The 12,621-nt window shown below is 36.3% G+C and overlaps 1 protein-coding gene across 6 annotated transcripts in view; it reads left to right on the plus strand.

The window, feature by feature from the left end:
• The window catches only part of MDFIC2 (MyoD family inhibitor domain containing 2), a 332,530-nt gene that overhangs the window by 59,727 nt on the left and 260,182 nt on the right, over positions 1–12,621 (plus strand). The window contains exon 3 of one of the 6 annotated variants that reach the window (XR_012471002.1): positions 7,761–8,753. The exons of the other annotated variants lie outside the window; for them this stretch is intronic. The gene's annotated coding sequence lies outside the window, so the exon portion shown is untranslated. Of the gene's footprint in view, positions 1–7,760; positions 8,754–12,621 lie in introns of those variants that run through there. 6 annotated transcript variants of the gene reach the window in all.

Below are 12,621 nucleotides of genomic sequence, written 5' to 3' on the forward strand. Positions count from 1 at the left end.
AACTCCAATTCATAGTCAAAGAAATCCAATTGTAGATGCCAGGCTTCCTTGGCTATGCTCTAGTCTGACCTGCCCTTTTCCTGCCAACTTCAAAATCTGTATTCTGTTCTCTGGTTGATGCCTATTCGTACTAGATTATTTCCCTGTGGCCTCCAAATTAAAAATCCCAGAAATGTGAAATCAAAAGCTTCCAGATCAATTTTTCTAAAAAACAAATAAACAAACAGAAATAAAGTATAAAGCCATGATAGCTTCTGGCTATCATGATTAGCCAAATGCATTTATGATAGTTTTTCTTTGGATTCTTTAATCATTTCTCAATCTGGCCAATTTTTTTTATCCTTTCTAGAGTAGAGAGAGCTTGGCTATACTATTTCTACTAGAATAAATTTAAGAGAATTGGATAAATTGAGGAGAGTCTATGGGTTCAGTTTTAAATAGGTTGAGCACAAGATTACAGTAAGACATCCAGGTACACATATCCTTTGGAGAGAATCAGTTTTGAAATTTGTAAGTGAGATAAGAAGTAGATTTGGGAGTCCTATGAATATTCATGGCAAGTGAAGTCACACAGGGAAAGAACATAGAAAAAGGAAGGACAAGGAAATATATATTTCATTTATATGGAATATAGGAGTTGAACAATTACCTTAATGGGTCAGGAAAAAAAAGATGAGGAATTAGGAAGATAGAAAGTGAAAAGTGAGAGAGGCAGGAGGGAACCAAAAGAATGTGATGTCTCTGAATTCACCAGAGGACAGAATCAAGAAGTCTATAGTCAGTAGTTTTAATGTTGGAGAAAGAACAAAGGATCTGAAGCAAGAAAAAGAAACATGCCATTCTATATGGAAATGAAGTGAGAATTTGTGACTCCCATGAGTCATTTCCAAAGTAGCAGATTCAGAAGCAAGTTTGAAAGAGCCAAAGAAAAAATGATGAGATGGCTAAAGAACTGGATGGTGACAACTTTTAGAGGAATTTGACTCAAAAAGAGCAGAAAATTAGAATAATTAGCTAGAATAGAAAAGTCAGCAGGAAAAGTTCCTCTTGGAGTGAGAAGATTTGACCATTTTTAAAGATCTACAGTAAGAAGTCAGTATGGCGTGAGAGACAGAAGTCAACCAGACAAGAGATATTTCTGGAACAAAGACCTAGAGATGATAGCAGAGCATGGAGTGAAAGCTATAAACAAAGACAGTAGAAATGCACTGGAATCTAGCCTCTACAACCCACCCCAGATCCTGAGGTATTACAAATTTCCTGGGATTACAGCATTCCTAGTTTTGACCTTATTTGACCTCCATACACAGTTGCTTTTAAATAGTTTGGTTCTAGCAACCCATATCTATGATATGGGCCTTGGCTTTCCACACAAAACTTCTGGCTCCTATCTGCCCAGGCTCTCTCAGACTGTGACTTTCCCTCATTCACTCAAATCCCTAAGTATCAAGCAGTACCATAGAAAGTGCTCAGCTTGTAAGGCAAAATACCAGTCCAGGAAAAGCGGTCCTAAGTGCCATATAGACCTATAGAATTCTACGTTTGAGCCTTCCTCCCCTGGAACCTCATCTAGTATTTAATATGTACTCTCATATATTTATTCTGCATCATTTTGTACTATAGGTATTTGAAGATTGTAAATCCATATAATGGCATGGATTGTTTTTATTTAATTTTTCTATTTCCCATAATAACCAGATATCTTACATATAGTAGGTGTATTTTTAAGTTTTTGCAAGGCAAATGGGATTAAGTGGCTTGCCCAAGGCCACACAGCTAGGTAATTATTAAGTGTCTGGGATCGGATTTGAACCCAGGTACTCCTGACTCCAAGGCCTGTGCTTTATCCACTATCCTACCTAGCCGCCCCAGTAGGTGTTTAATTATTGCTCTAATTTGGAGGCATAAGAAAAGAAAATCTATATCAATTTGAAATTTACATTATTTGTTTATTTATTCAGATACCATTGAGGGAAAAGGTTCATCATATTCCACAGCTAGGTGGTGCAGTGGAAAGAGCACTGGCCTTGGAGTCAGGAGGATAGGAATTTGAGTCCAGCTTCAGACATTTACTAGCTGTGTGACCCTGGGAAAGTCACTTAACTCTGATTGCCTCACATTCAGGGCCATCTCCAGTAGTCCTGATTCATATCTGGCCAGATGACTCTGGAGGAGAAAGTGAGACTGGTAACCTAGTACAACACTCCCTCACTCAAATTCAATTCATGTGCTTGTCATAATGTTGTGGTCTTCTTTGAGAAGAATTTATTAAATTTGGAAATTCTCTTTTGTCAGACATTTATATTAATTAAGTCCCTGGTTTTATGAATTTAATTAGAACATGGTATTTGTTTAAATTATCTTAGTGGCAGTGAAACATTAGAAAACTAGTGGAATATTTGTTCACATCTTTCATATAGATTGTTTCCTCGGGCCTAGAATGTACTGTGGGGTGGGAGAAGGTTACTAATTTTCTGATTTCTGAAAATCACACATAAGATCACTGCAAAAGCAATCAGTGATGCTTCACCGATTTTTCTGCACAAACACAACTTGACCATGGAAACCATGACAATTTTCCATGTCTATTGAATGAGCAAAATGTAATAATAAATAAAAGTCTAAACTCCCTCTGGAACTTAGCCTATGGTATTCATAGGAAATGGAAAAAGTCATTGTCCTAATTTATAGAATTTAATATTGAAATAGGATAAATAAAACCAATCCACTGTTTCTCAGAAATAATATTCATTGTTGGCAGCACTTTTTTTTTGAGGGAATTAAAGTATACATTCATTAATTTAAACCTTTGTATTCCCATGGTCTGATTTTTTTCTCCCTCCCTTCTTCCATTCCTTTCCTTCTTTAACTACCCCATTCCTTTCTTTCATTTTTTTCCCTTTTTTCCTTCTTCCTTTTCTCCCTGCTTTCCTTTCCTTTCCCTCCTTTCTTCTTTTCTCTTTATCTGTCTTCCATCGTGTCTTGATGCCTTCCTTCCTCTATTCCTTTTTAGTTTGCCTTCCTTCCTCTCCTTCTTCCTTTCTCCCTTTCTTCCTTCTTTTCTTCATTTCCTTCTCCTTTTCTTTCTTTCCTTTCTTTTTTCTGTCTTTCCTCCTATTTTTCCCTCCTCCCTTCCTTCTTTCCTTCCTTTCTTCCTCACTTCACCCCTTCCATCTTTTCTTCCTTTCCTCCCCCATTCTTCTCTTCCTCCCTCTTTCCCTTCCTCCCTTGTTTTCTTCCTCCCTTTCTCCCCCTCCCTCCCTCCTTCTTTTCCTTCCTTTACTCCCTCCTTTCTTTTCCTCTGCCTTTCCTTCCTTCCTGGTTTCTTTCCTTCCTCTCCATTCTATCTCTTTCTCTGTTGTCTGTCCATTTGTCTATCCTTGCCATCAGGCATCACTGATTCGAATGCCACTGAACTTGAGAACTATTTCTCAGGGTGAATAGTTGATCATCTTACCTCATCTGACCCAAGACTGAACTTGAAACTTGAATCATAGATGTTTCCCTCTAGCTAAGATTTTTAGCATAGCCAGCAAGAAGCTTTCTTTGGTAACTGGCTTGATTCACAGATTGAAGGTTAAGCTATTTGTATATACTTGTGTGTTTTAAATGGACCAGGCATAAGTCTATTCAACTACATTCTGTCTGATGTAAAGACATCACTATAATTTATTTTAATAAATGTAGCCCTCAGTCATTTCAGTTACCTTGAGGGAAAAGCACCAAACACTCTTGAGAGCCAGAAAATGGAGAACTGTGAATCCCCATACATTTCTCATTTATCCATGCTAATTAAGACCAAGCATTTGAAAGTTGCAGTCAGAGGGAAAATTAAAGCCAATTAACCCACTGACGAAGATAATTTTCAATATTCCATCAGCAGGCACACATTTTCACCAGTCCCTTTCATTGCCTACTGGAATGATCTGTTGGTTGTGAGTATTCACAGATTTAAAAGGGAGGGAGGGGGGCAGTAATCCACCAATTCTGTAGGCTCTAATTGCATTTTTATTTACATGTCTCTTTTTTTTTTTAAACCTACCTCGAATTCTCATTGGTTGCACTTGATTACATCTGTGGGAGCTCTTTACAATTTACATGACTAAACATTCTTTTTTATCTTGTAGGAGAATCAGCCTAAGATCTAGATTAAAGTTTCTATTCTTACTAAAGCATAATAAGCAGCACTATGAGGTATTTAGGACAATAATTCATTGAGGACAATAATGGTTGAATAATTTCAACATTTTTAGAATGTATAGTGTCATTCAGAATCTATCATTTCTTAAACTTTTTCTTGAATCTGTGCTGCCCATTGTTTTCAAAACTGACAGTTTGCATATTTATGCTACTTTCCCTCCCCACCTTAACTACAACCACACCCCAAATGATAACAATTTACCAGATTGTCTACGCAAAAATTAACGGAAAACTTTTGCTTATTTCTCTATTTTAAGGTGATGTTCTAGACACAATAATGCTAGTCGATCATCTTTCTGCTGATTTTCTGATTTACATTGTTTTTCATTGTTCATATAATACCATTCAGTTGTTAGCATTTTTTTAGTTATTTAAGAACCCCTGATGTGCCTGATGCTGTGTTGAGCACTATACTACCAATAGAATCATAGATTTTAAAAAAATTCCTTCATTTCATGGATAGGGAAACTGAGGCCAAGGGAAGTTCACTTATATTCTCAAGATAACACAAATAGAAAAAATCAAAGGTGGAATTGCACCTAGGTCTTTTTCAAATATCTACAGACTGCTAATCAAGAATGAAAAATTTGAGTCATATCGCTAAGATCCAACTTTGTCAATTATTCCTTTGAGGTATCATTAGTTGAAAGATGCTTCTCAAGGTGAAAAATATATTTTTGTTGGAAATATTTAAAACAGTTATGACCTATTTATTCCAATGGGTGCTCCGTTTCTTGCCACGTCACAGAGGAACATTGGTTATAAAGCTTTAGTAAAATTTCACGTTTTCTTTCCATCTATGAAGATCCCACTGCTTGAACTCCTATTTACTATGAAGAGAAGTAGTCCAGATTTGTCCCAATTAACCTTGTAACGAGCTGTACTCCAATGCTTATTAATGACAGTAATGAGATGCAGCCAAGACAATGCATTTAAACATCATTGGCATATAAATTAAATTCACATGCACTTTAAAAGGAATAGATACCTTTATGTACGGGACACGAAGGGAAATTATTAAGAGGCGATTTCATAAGAAAAAGCTAATTAGAAAGAAAATTCAATACTTTTCTCTCTCGCTCATCTCCATCAGTGTTAGAAACAAGTTTGACCATGGACTAAGAAATGGTTCCCATTGAAATTACTGTTCAAGGTATGAAATTAATTTTATGATTGTCCCAGTGGAAGCTATAGTAGCTACAAATACTTATAGGCCCATTATCATTTTACTCTATATTGGCCTACATTTTAATTTGCTTGGCTTTCTATCTAAAGCTTATGAATAATTTAAAATAGACCTTCCCCTGTCTTTATAGGAACATAGTGATAGATAGAAGAGTGCGATAGACATTTTCTGTACACAGAGTCCAAACTCAAATCTTTCTTTTTTCTTTTTTTTAAGAAATGGGAGCATTTATATAGTAGAACTATTCAAAAAGCCACTTTCATAAATGACACAGTTAAAGGGGCAGCTTAATGTTTGGGATTTAGGCTGTCTGACTCTCCCTGTAGATGACTAGAAGCACAGTACAAATTCTCTTTTAAGGATTATGGGTACTGTAGGCTCACCCTAAAGGGTTATAAGTCTACCTATATCTATTTATAAAATGTTTACTTCAAAAGGAATGCAATCAGAGATTGTTCCGATTAGAACACTGTACTCTCCTAACATAGTTAGAAAAATGTTATTTAATTTCATTTAAAATGTGTTTATAAAATAGCTATTATGTATCATGCCCCACATAATAGACCATTGATATAAAGACAATCCTGGTTCTTATGAAATTTGTATTCTACTATGGAAAAAAATCTATTCTATATTAAGTAAAGATAAAATAGATATGAATAAATAGTATAAATTAATTTTATTCTATTGAATTCATTAATTTATTTTTATTAAACATTCACAAAAAATAATTCGTAATAAATACAAAATGATTTGGGAAGGGGGAGAGGAATAATGACAGAGGAAATTAGGAAATGCTTTTAGGAGAAGGAGCTACTTGAAGATAGCTAGTAGGTTCAAGAGACATAGGTGAGAAGGAAAACATTCCAGGTACTAGAGACAGCCTGGGAAAAGGAATGGTAATTGGAATGAAGTTGTCACATACAAGGAAGAGCAAGTAATTTGGTTTAAATAGAATGGTAGTATGTGAGAAGATGAAATGTTGAAATTACGTCTAGAAAGTTCAACTGGAACCAGTTTGGATTGTGAAAGGATCTAAAGCCAAAGCAAGGCTTTGTTTTCAGGCAATCGGGAGCCACTGAAATTTCTTGAGCAAGGTAGTGACCTGGCCAGACCTGAGCTTAAGGAAGAAGAGTTTGGTAATGATACGGAAGACGAATTAGAACTATGGTGTGGCTGGGGACTGAGACAAAAATTCAGAAATGATTAAAATGACCCAAAGAAGGGGTGATGAAGAGGGTCTGTCCTGGCTGCTGACTGTGTAGGAGTGGGGGGCAATGAAATGCAGTAGAAAACAAAAACCCAGTCTTTCCTCCTGGCAAAGGCAGCTTGCTGTGATTTTCCACCGAGTTCAGTCAAACCGGGGCCGACTGTTGGAACAATAATAGAAGCCGAGAGCTGAGATCCTCCCACTCACCCATGTAATAAACATCAAGTAATCAGGTTGGCACCTGACATCAAGTACAATGGAGGAAGAGCCACCATCAGAAATCAATCAAAGCCTCTTTTTATTTTGTGATCCACTAAAAAAAATCCCCACAACCCAGAGAACCAAGGAAGAAAACCAAGCTTCCAAACAACAGAAAACCAAATTAGTAACAGCATACCCATTGCCAAGGGCAACATACATTTGACAGAAGACGGGATGATGACAGATGAGCACTCGTTCCCAGTCTAAATTCTGTCTATAAAATGAATTCATAATGTCTTAAATATTATCAACCACACTTCATTCACCTTCCTTCCATGGCAGCTGCGGGGGGCTTTGTCAGCAGAAGGGAACAGAGGTACAATTTTCTGTAATTTTTTCTTGCCCCCTCCATCCGCCCCCCCCATCTCACTGCTGACAGCAAATTTTGTTGTTTTTCTTCCTCGTCCTCCCCCCCTAGACTTTTTTCCCTTAATCTCATAAGACTTTATCTTTTTCTTTTTTTCTCCTTTCACTAAGATCCTCCATAGTTTCTCTATCTCTTACCATGACCACAAACAGAATAGACAGGCGATAGCCTATGAAATGACTTGAGATAGATAGTCTAAGTCAAATCACTCATTTATTTTTCTTTTTTCAATTTTTTCTCATGAAAATATTAATAATAATAATAATTCATAATAATCTTCATACACCTAGAATCATACATATTTATATATTTTATAGATTTGGAAGATGCTTTTAAGGATCATTTCCCTTCCACCCAATTCATCACAGATGAGCAAATTGAGACCCAGCAGTTTGAAGTGACTTATCCAAGATTATATAGTCATTAAGAGTGGCAAAGTGAGACCTAGAATCTCATTATTCTGACTTTCACTCTAGTTTAATCCAGGTCTCTTCACATTTTCCATTTACCATAGTTTCATTTATATTCCTCTATAGTATAGGGAAGGAAGAAACCACAGGAGCAGTGGAAAAAGAAGGACTGAGATTTGAACTTTGACTTGCTACCTGTGTGACCTAAGTCCAGTCACTTAAAATTTCTTGCCTCATTTTCTTCACCTATAAAGTAAGTAGATTCAACTAAGCCACTTCTGCTATCCTTTCCATCTTTAAATTTAGAGTGCTTTGACCCCTGGGACCCCTTTTAGTCCTAAAGGTATGAAAGTAGAAATCTTAGAAGAGTTTGGCTCCAGGCCCGTGTTGGACACTTGATAGTTATTTCATTAGAGGTGACTCACAAGCTCTCCTGAGTCTCTCGCTACTCTATGCCAGGCTAACCTGTTTGCTGATGCATTTTTTTTCAGCAATCAATAAGTATTTTTTTAAAGCATTTCACCGTGTCCCAGGCTTTGTGCTAAGTGCTGAGAATGCAAGCATAAGCCGAAAGACAAGAAGCTTACATTCTCCATCTAACATAAATCACTTAAAATAGGTCTCCAAAAGATTTCCAAAAGAGGCAGCAAGGATTTAGTGGATAGAACACTAGGTCTGTCATCAGGAAGAGCTGAATTCAAATCTGACCTCAGGTCTTACTATTTATATAACTCTGGACAAGTTGTTTAAACTATACCTGCCTTAATCTACAGGAGGAAATGGCAAACTATTCCAATATCTTCACCAAGAAAATCCCCACAAGGTCAGAAAGAGTTGCAACTGATTCAATGATAACAATATCTTCAACAATGGTAATACATAATGGTAGTTAAAAGACTGAGTTTGGAGTTAGGAAGACCTGGGTTCAAATCTTCTAACAATTACTAGCTGTGTGATTTGGGGAAAATCACATAACCTCTTAGTGTCTCAAGTTACTTCCTAGAATTAAGATATTAAGTCATAGAGAATCTGTAATCTGCAAAGGTGGAAGACTTTATGGGTTGATACAGAGTAAAGAAAACAGAAAAAGGAGAGCTTTATAACCCACAATTAGTTTTATATATATATATATATATATATATATATATATATATATGCATATATACATATATACATATATATAGAGAGAGAGTGAGAGAGAGAGATCTATCTATCTATCTATCTATCTATCTATCTATATGAAAGTAAGAACAAAAGGAGGGGGGCCAGACATTAATTTCAATAACTAATTTTGGTCCTAGCAAACAGCGTGGAACACTATGCATTAAATGACCATGAACTATGAGAATAGTATAGGGGCAGCTAGGTGGCACAGTAGATAGAGCACCTGCCCTGGAGTCAGGAAGACCTGAGTTCACAAATGGCCTCAGACACTTAATAGTTGCCTAGCTGTGTGACTTTGGCAAGTCACTCTTAAGCTCATTGTCTTAAATATATATTTTTTTTGTTTTTTGCAAGGCAATGGGGGCAATTTGCACTCAGGTCCTCCTGACTCCAGGGCAGATTCTCTATCCATTGTACCATCTAGCTACCCCTAAAATTTTTTTTAAAGCATATCATAGCATCATTATTTGTGTCACATTGGACAGAAATATGAATTTCAGATTTTTTCAGGCAAGGATATAAATGGGTCCCAACATACTAGGAGATTTGATTTGGGGCACAGGGAAGTCAGTAAATTAGTAAGTAGAAATTTTAATTAAAAATTACACATAGAGGAGAGAAAAACAACAGAAATGAGAAGTCAAAAGAAGCAGGGAATTTGAATGGAGATTAGCACATTCTTTGCTGTGATCCCATTTAAGACTATGTATAGTTCCTATGAGGAGCTGATCTGATTGGAGGAAGGTTTAAAGGCTGGGAGCTGAGGGAAGAAAAAATTCTTTGCTTTTTTGATCAGATTGGTGAGAGGTTGCCCTGCTCTTTAACACTATCTTAATCTATGGCTTCTCTTCATTGTTCTTTACTGGTCTCTGTGGCCTAAGGGGAAATTCTTCAAAGGTGAAGCATAGACCTTAGTAATTTTATAGATCCTAGGTTTAAACTGCCTCCTTGCCCAGATTTGGGGAAAAGACTCTACAGATCTCAGGCTTACAGTTGATGATGATGTTCACTAAAATAGATTAATACTATGTCAGCTATTTGAGAAGCTTCAGTCAGGCTGCAAATAGAGATCCAGAAGAGGAACAACCCCACCCAGCAGATGATATATTACATTCCTGAAAAAGAGTAAGACCTATAACTGAGTGTTGTAAATTGATTTGGGCACATATGATTCACTGCTCTGTTTCTGTAAGTTTATGTCTAATATTCCCCATTAAATCATATGCATTGGGGGAAAATGAAGAAATGGGTTTATGGCTGGACTGTTACGATTGTTATATTTTCTTCTCTTAGTAAATGGTTCTAAATAATAAGTTAATGTTGTTATCTTGGATAATTTATTTAGATAGAAATCACATCAGTGGAGGCAAAATAAATACTATAGAGAGTAGCTGACAGTTTTTTCTTTACTCCAGTGAATTTTTTGGCCTCCTAGTTAAGAACCACCATGCCTCTGCTTCTGTCTCATTCTGATACTTTCCTCAGCACCCATTTAAGCTTCCTCAATCTGGAACATTCAACTACCCCTGTAGTCTTTTCACCCTGGATTGTCCCTTCCAAGATCTGTAGATGAATTCTTCTTGGAACATTCATTTTGTGGAGAAGTTTAAATTGTCTAAACTTGCACTAGCTTTACAATCTAACTTCTAAGAGAGTTGCTTGGGATATTTAAAAGTTAACCTATTTATCCACTGTCACAAGGCAGTTTATGTTAGAATCAAAAATTGAACCCAGGTCTTACTAACACTGGGGACATCTCTATTATATGAGCCTATAGATAGTCATACATTATAGACATAAACACACACATATTATATATATTATATAAATAATAAATATATATGTGCATATGTACATAGGCATGGGACTTTGAGATTGAACAATTTGCTCAGGGTCATACATTCATTGAATGTCAGAGGTAACACAGGATTTCCTGATTATGATGACAGCTCTCTATCTACTACATAGGAGTGTCTACATTCATGGAGGGAGTTTTCTTCAATGATAGATGCAAACTGCTTCCCCCTGCCCCCCCAAAAAATATTCAATTAGTATTTATTCACAAAAGGTTAAGAAGGCATTCTGCCTATTGTGAAATTAAATGTGGTAACTTGTTTTTGAAGATTGCCTGTGTGATCTTGGGAAGGGGGAAGGGAATAAGCATTTATTTTGCATCTACTATATTCTGTGTACTGTGCTAAGTCCCTTACAAATATCTCATATGGTTATAACCACCCTGGGAAATAGGTGATATTATCCCAATTTAACAGTTGAGGAAACTGAGGCAGGCATCGGTTAAATGATTTGCCCAGGATCACACAAAAGTGAAGTGTCTGAGATCAGATTTGAATTCATGTTTTCTTGAATTCAGGAACATTGTTCTACCCACTGTGCAACCTTATTTTCTGATTTGTAAAATGGGTTCATTGGACTCAGTCAGAAGTGTCAAATTTAAGAAGGGGTTAGAGGAAAGACAAACTTGCCTCACAAAACTCCCAAGTGTTGCCTATCCAGATTAAAACATAATAGGGGGGCAGCTAGGTGGTGTAGTGGATAGAGCACCGGCCTTGGAGTCAGGAGTACCTGGGTTTAAATCCGGTCTCAGACACTTAATAATTACCTAGCTGTGTGGCCTTGGGCAAGCCACTTAACCCCACTGCCTAGCAAAAACCTAAAAAAAAAAACATAATAGGGATAGGTCAGCTGGGTGGTACAGTGAATAGAGCACTGGCCCTGGAGTCAAGAGGACCAGAATTTAAATCCAGTCTCAGACACTTAATAATTACATAGCTTTGTGACCTTGCAAAACTGGGAAATGTATAATAAAATTAATAAAAATATAAAAGAAAATAGATAATGTTAATTTGTGGTTTTCTAAATCAATGTAAGGTTTGTTTACTATTTCAGTTTGATGACCTGTAATACTTTTTTAAAATATTAATCTTTTCAACTATAAAATAGGGATAATGATTCTTGCAAGAGCCACTTCTCACAGTTGTCATACAGAAAGTGACATGTACATCATAAAGTATCATATAAATATGTTTTCATTACTATTATCTTCTCTTTCTAGATTAATTCAGTTAGAAGTAGACAAGACACATTTCTGCTTTTATTCTTGTATATTTAATGTTCAGCAGACATTATTATTAGCATTGGTATTATTGTTATTAATGAAAAAATTTCAATAGATCTTTTGTGTATAATATGTGAGACATTTATAAAAGAGACTAGGAGGAAGGATAATCAATGTTAACCCTTAGTCTAGGTTTTAGAAGATGTATTGAGATGGCATAAAAATTATATTCCATGTAGATATAATTAATGACAATTATAACCTGCTTATTTTCCACAGGAATGACCTATTTATAAGCATTTGTATCTTGTATTAAGTTATAGTGAAGATAGAGCTTTTTTATCTTTTTTAGTTTTTGCAAGCCAGTGGGGTTAAGTGGCTTGCCCAAGGCCACACAGCTAGGGAATTATTAAGTGTCTGAGGAGATTTTAACTCAGGTACTCCTGACTCCAGGGCCAGTGCTCTATCCACTGCGCCACCTAGCCGCCAATAGATAGAGCTTTCTTACCAATAGCAGTTGTATTTCATCAAACTTTGAGAAGAGTAGAACTGGGCAGAAGTAATGATTGCCGGTTTACTCAAATTTGAGCTCAAGGGCTCTACAATTTTGCAATTTTGGTAGTTCCTCTATCTTTTTCAATAGTAAGAACAGTTCATCCTTATTTCCTTTTGGCCTATAATACACTAGAATAGCTGGACTTTTCTAATAGGCTCAATAGCCATCCAAAGTGCAAGAGGACTTGGAAG

This window comes from Macrotis lagotis, chromosome 8, assembly GCF_037893015.1.
Source record: "Macrotis lagotis isolate mMagLag1 chromosome 8, bilby.v1.9.chrom.fasta, whole genome shotgun sequence".
NCBI classification, from domain to species: Eukaryota; Metazoa; Chordata; class Mammalia; order Peramelemorphia; family Peramelidae; genus Macrotis; species Macrotis lagotis.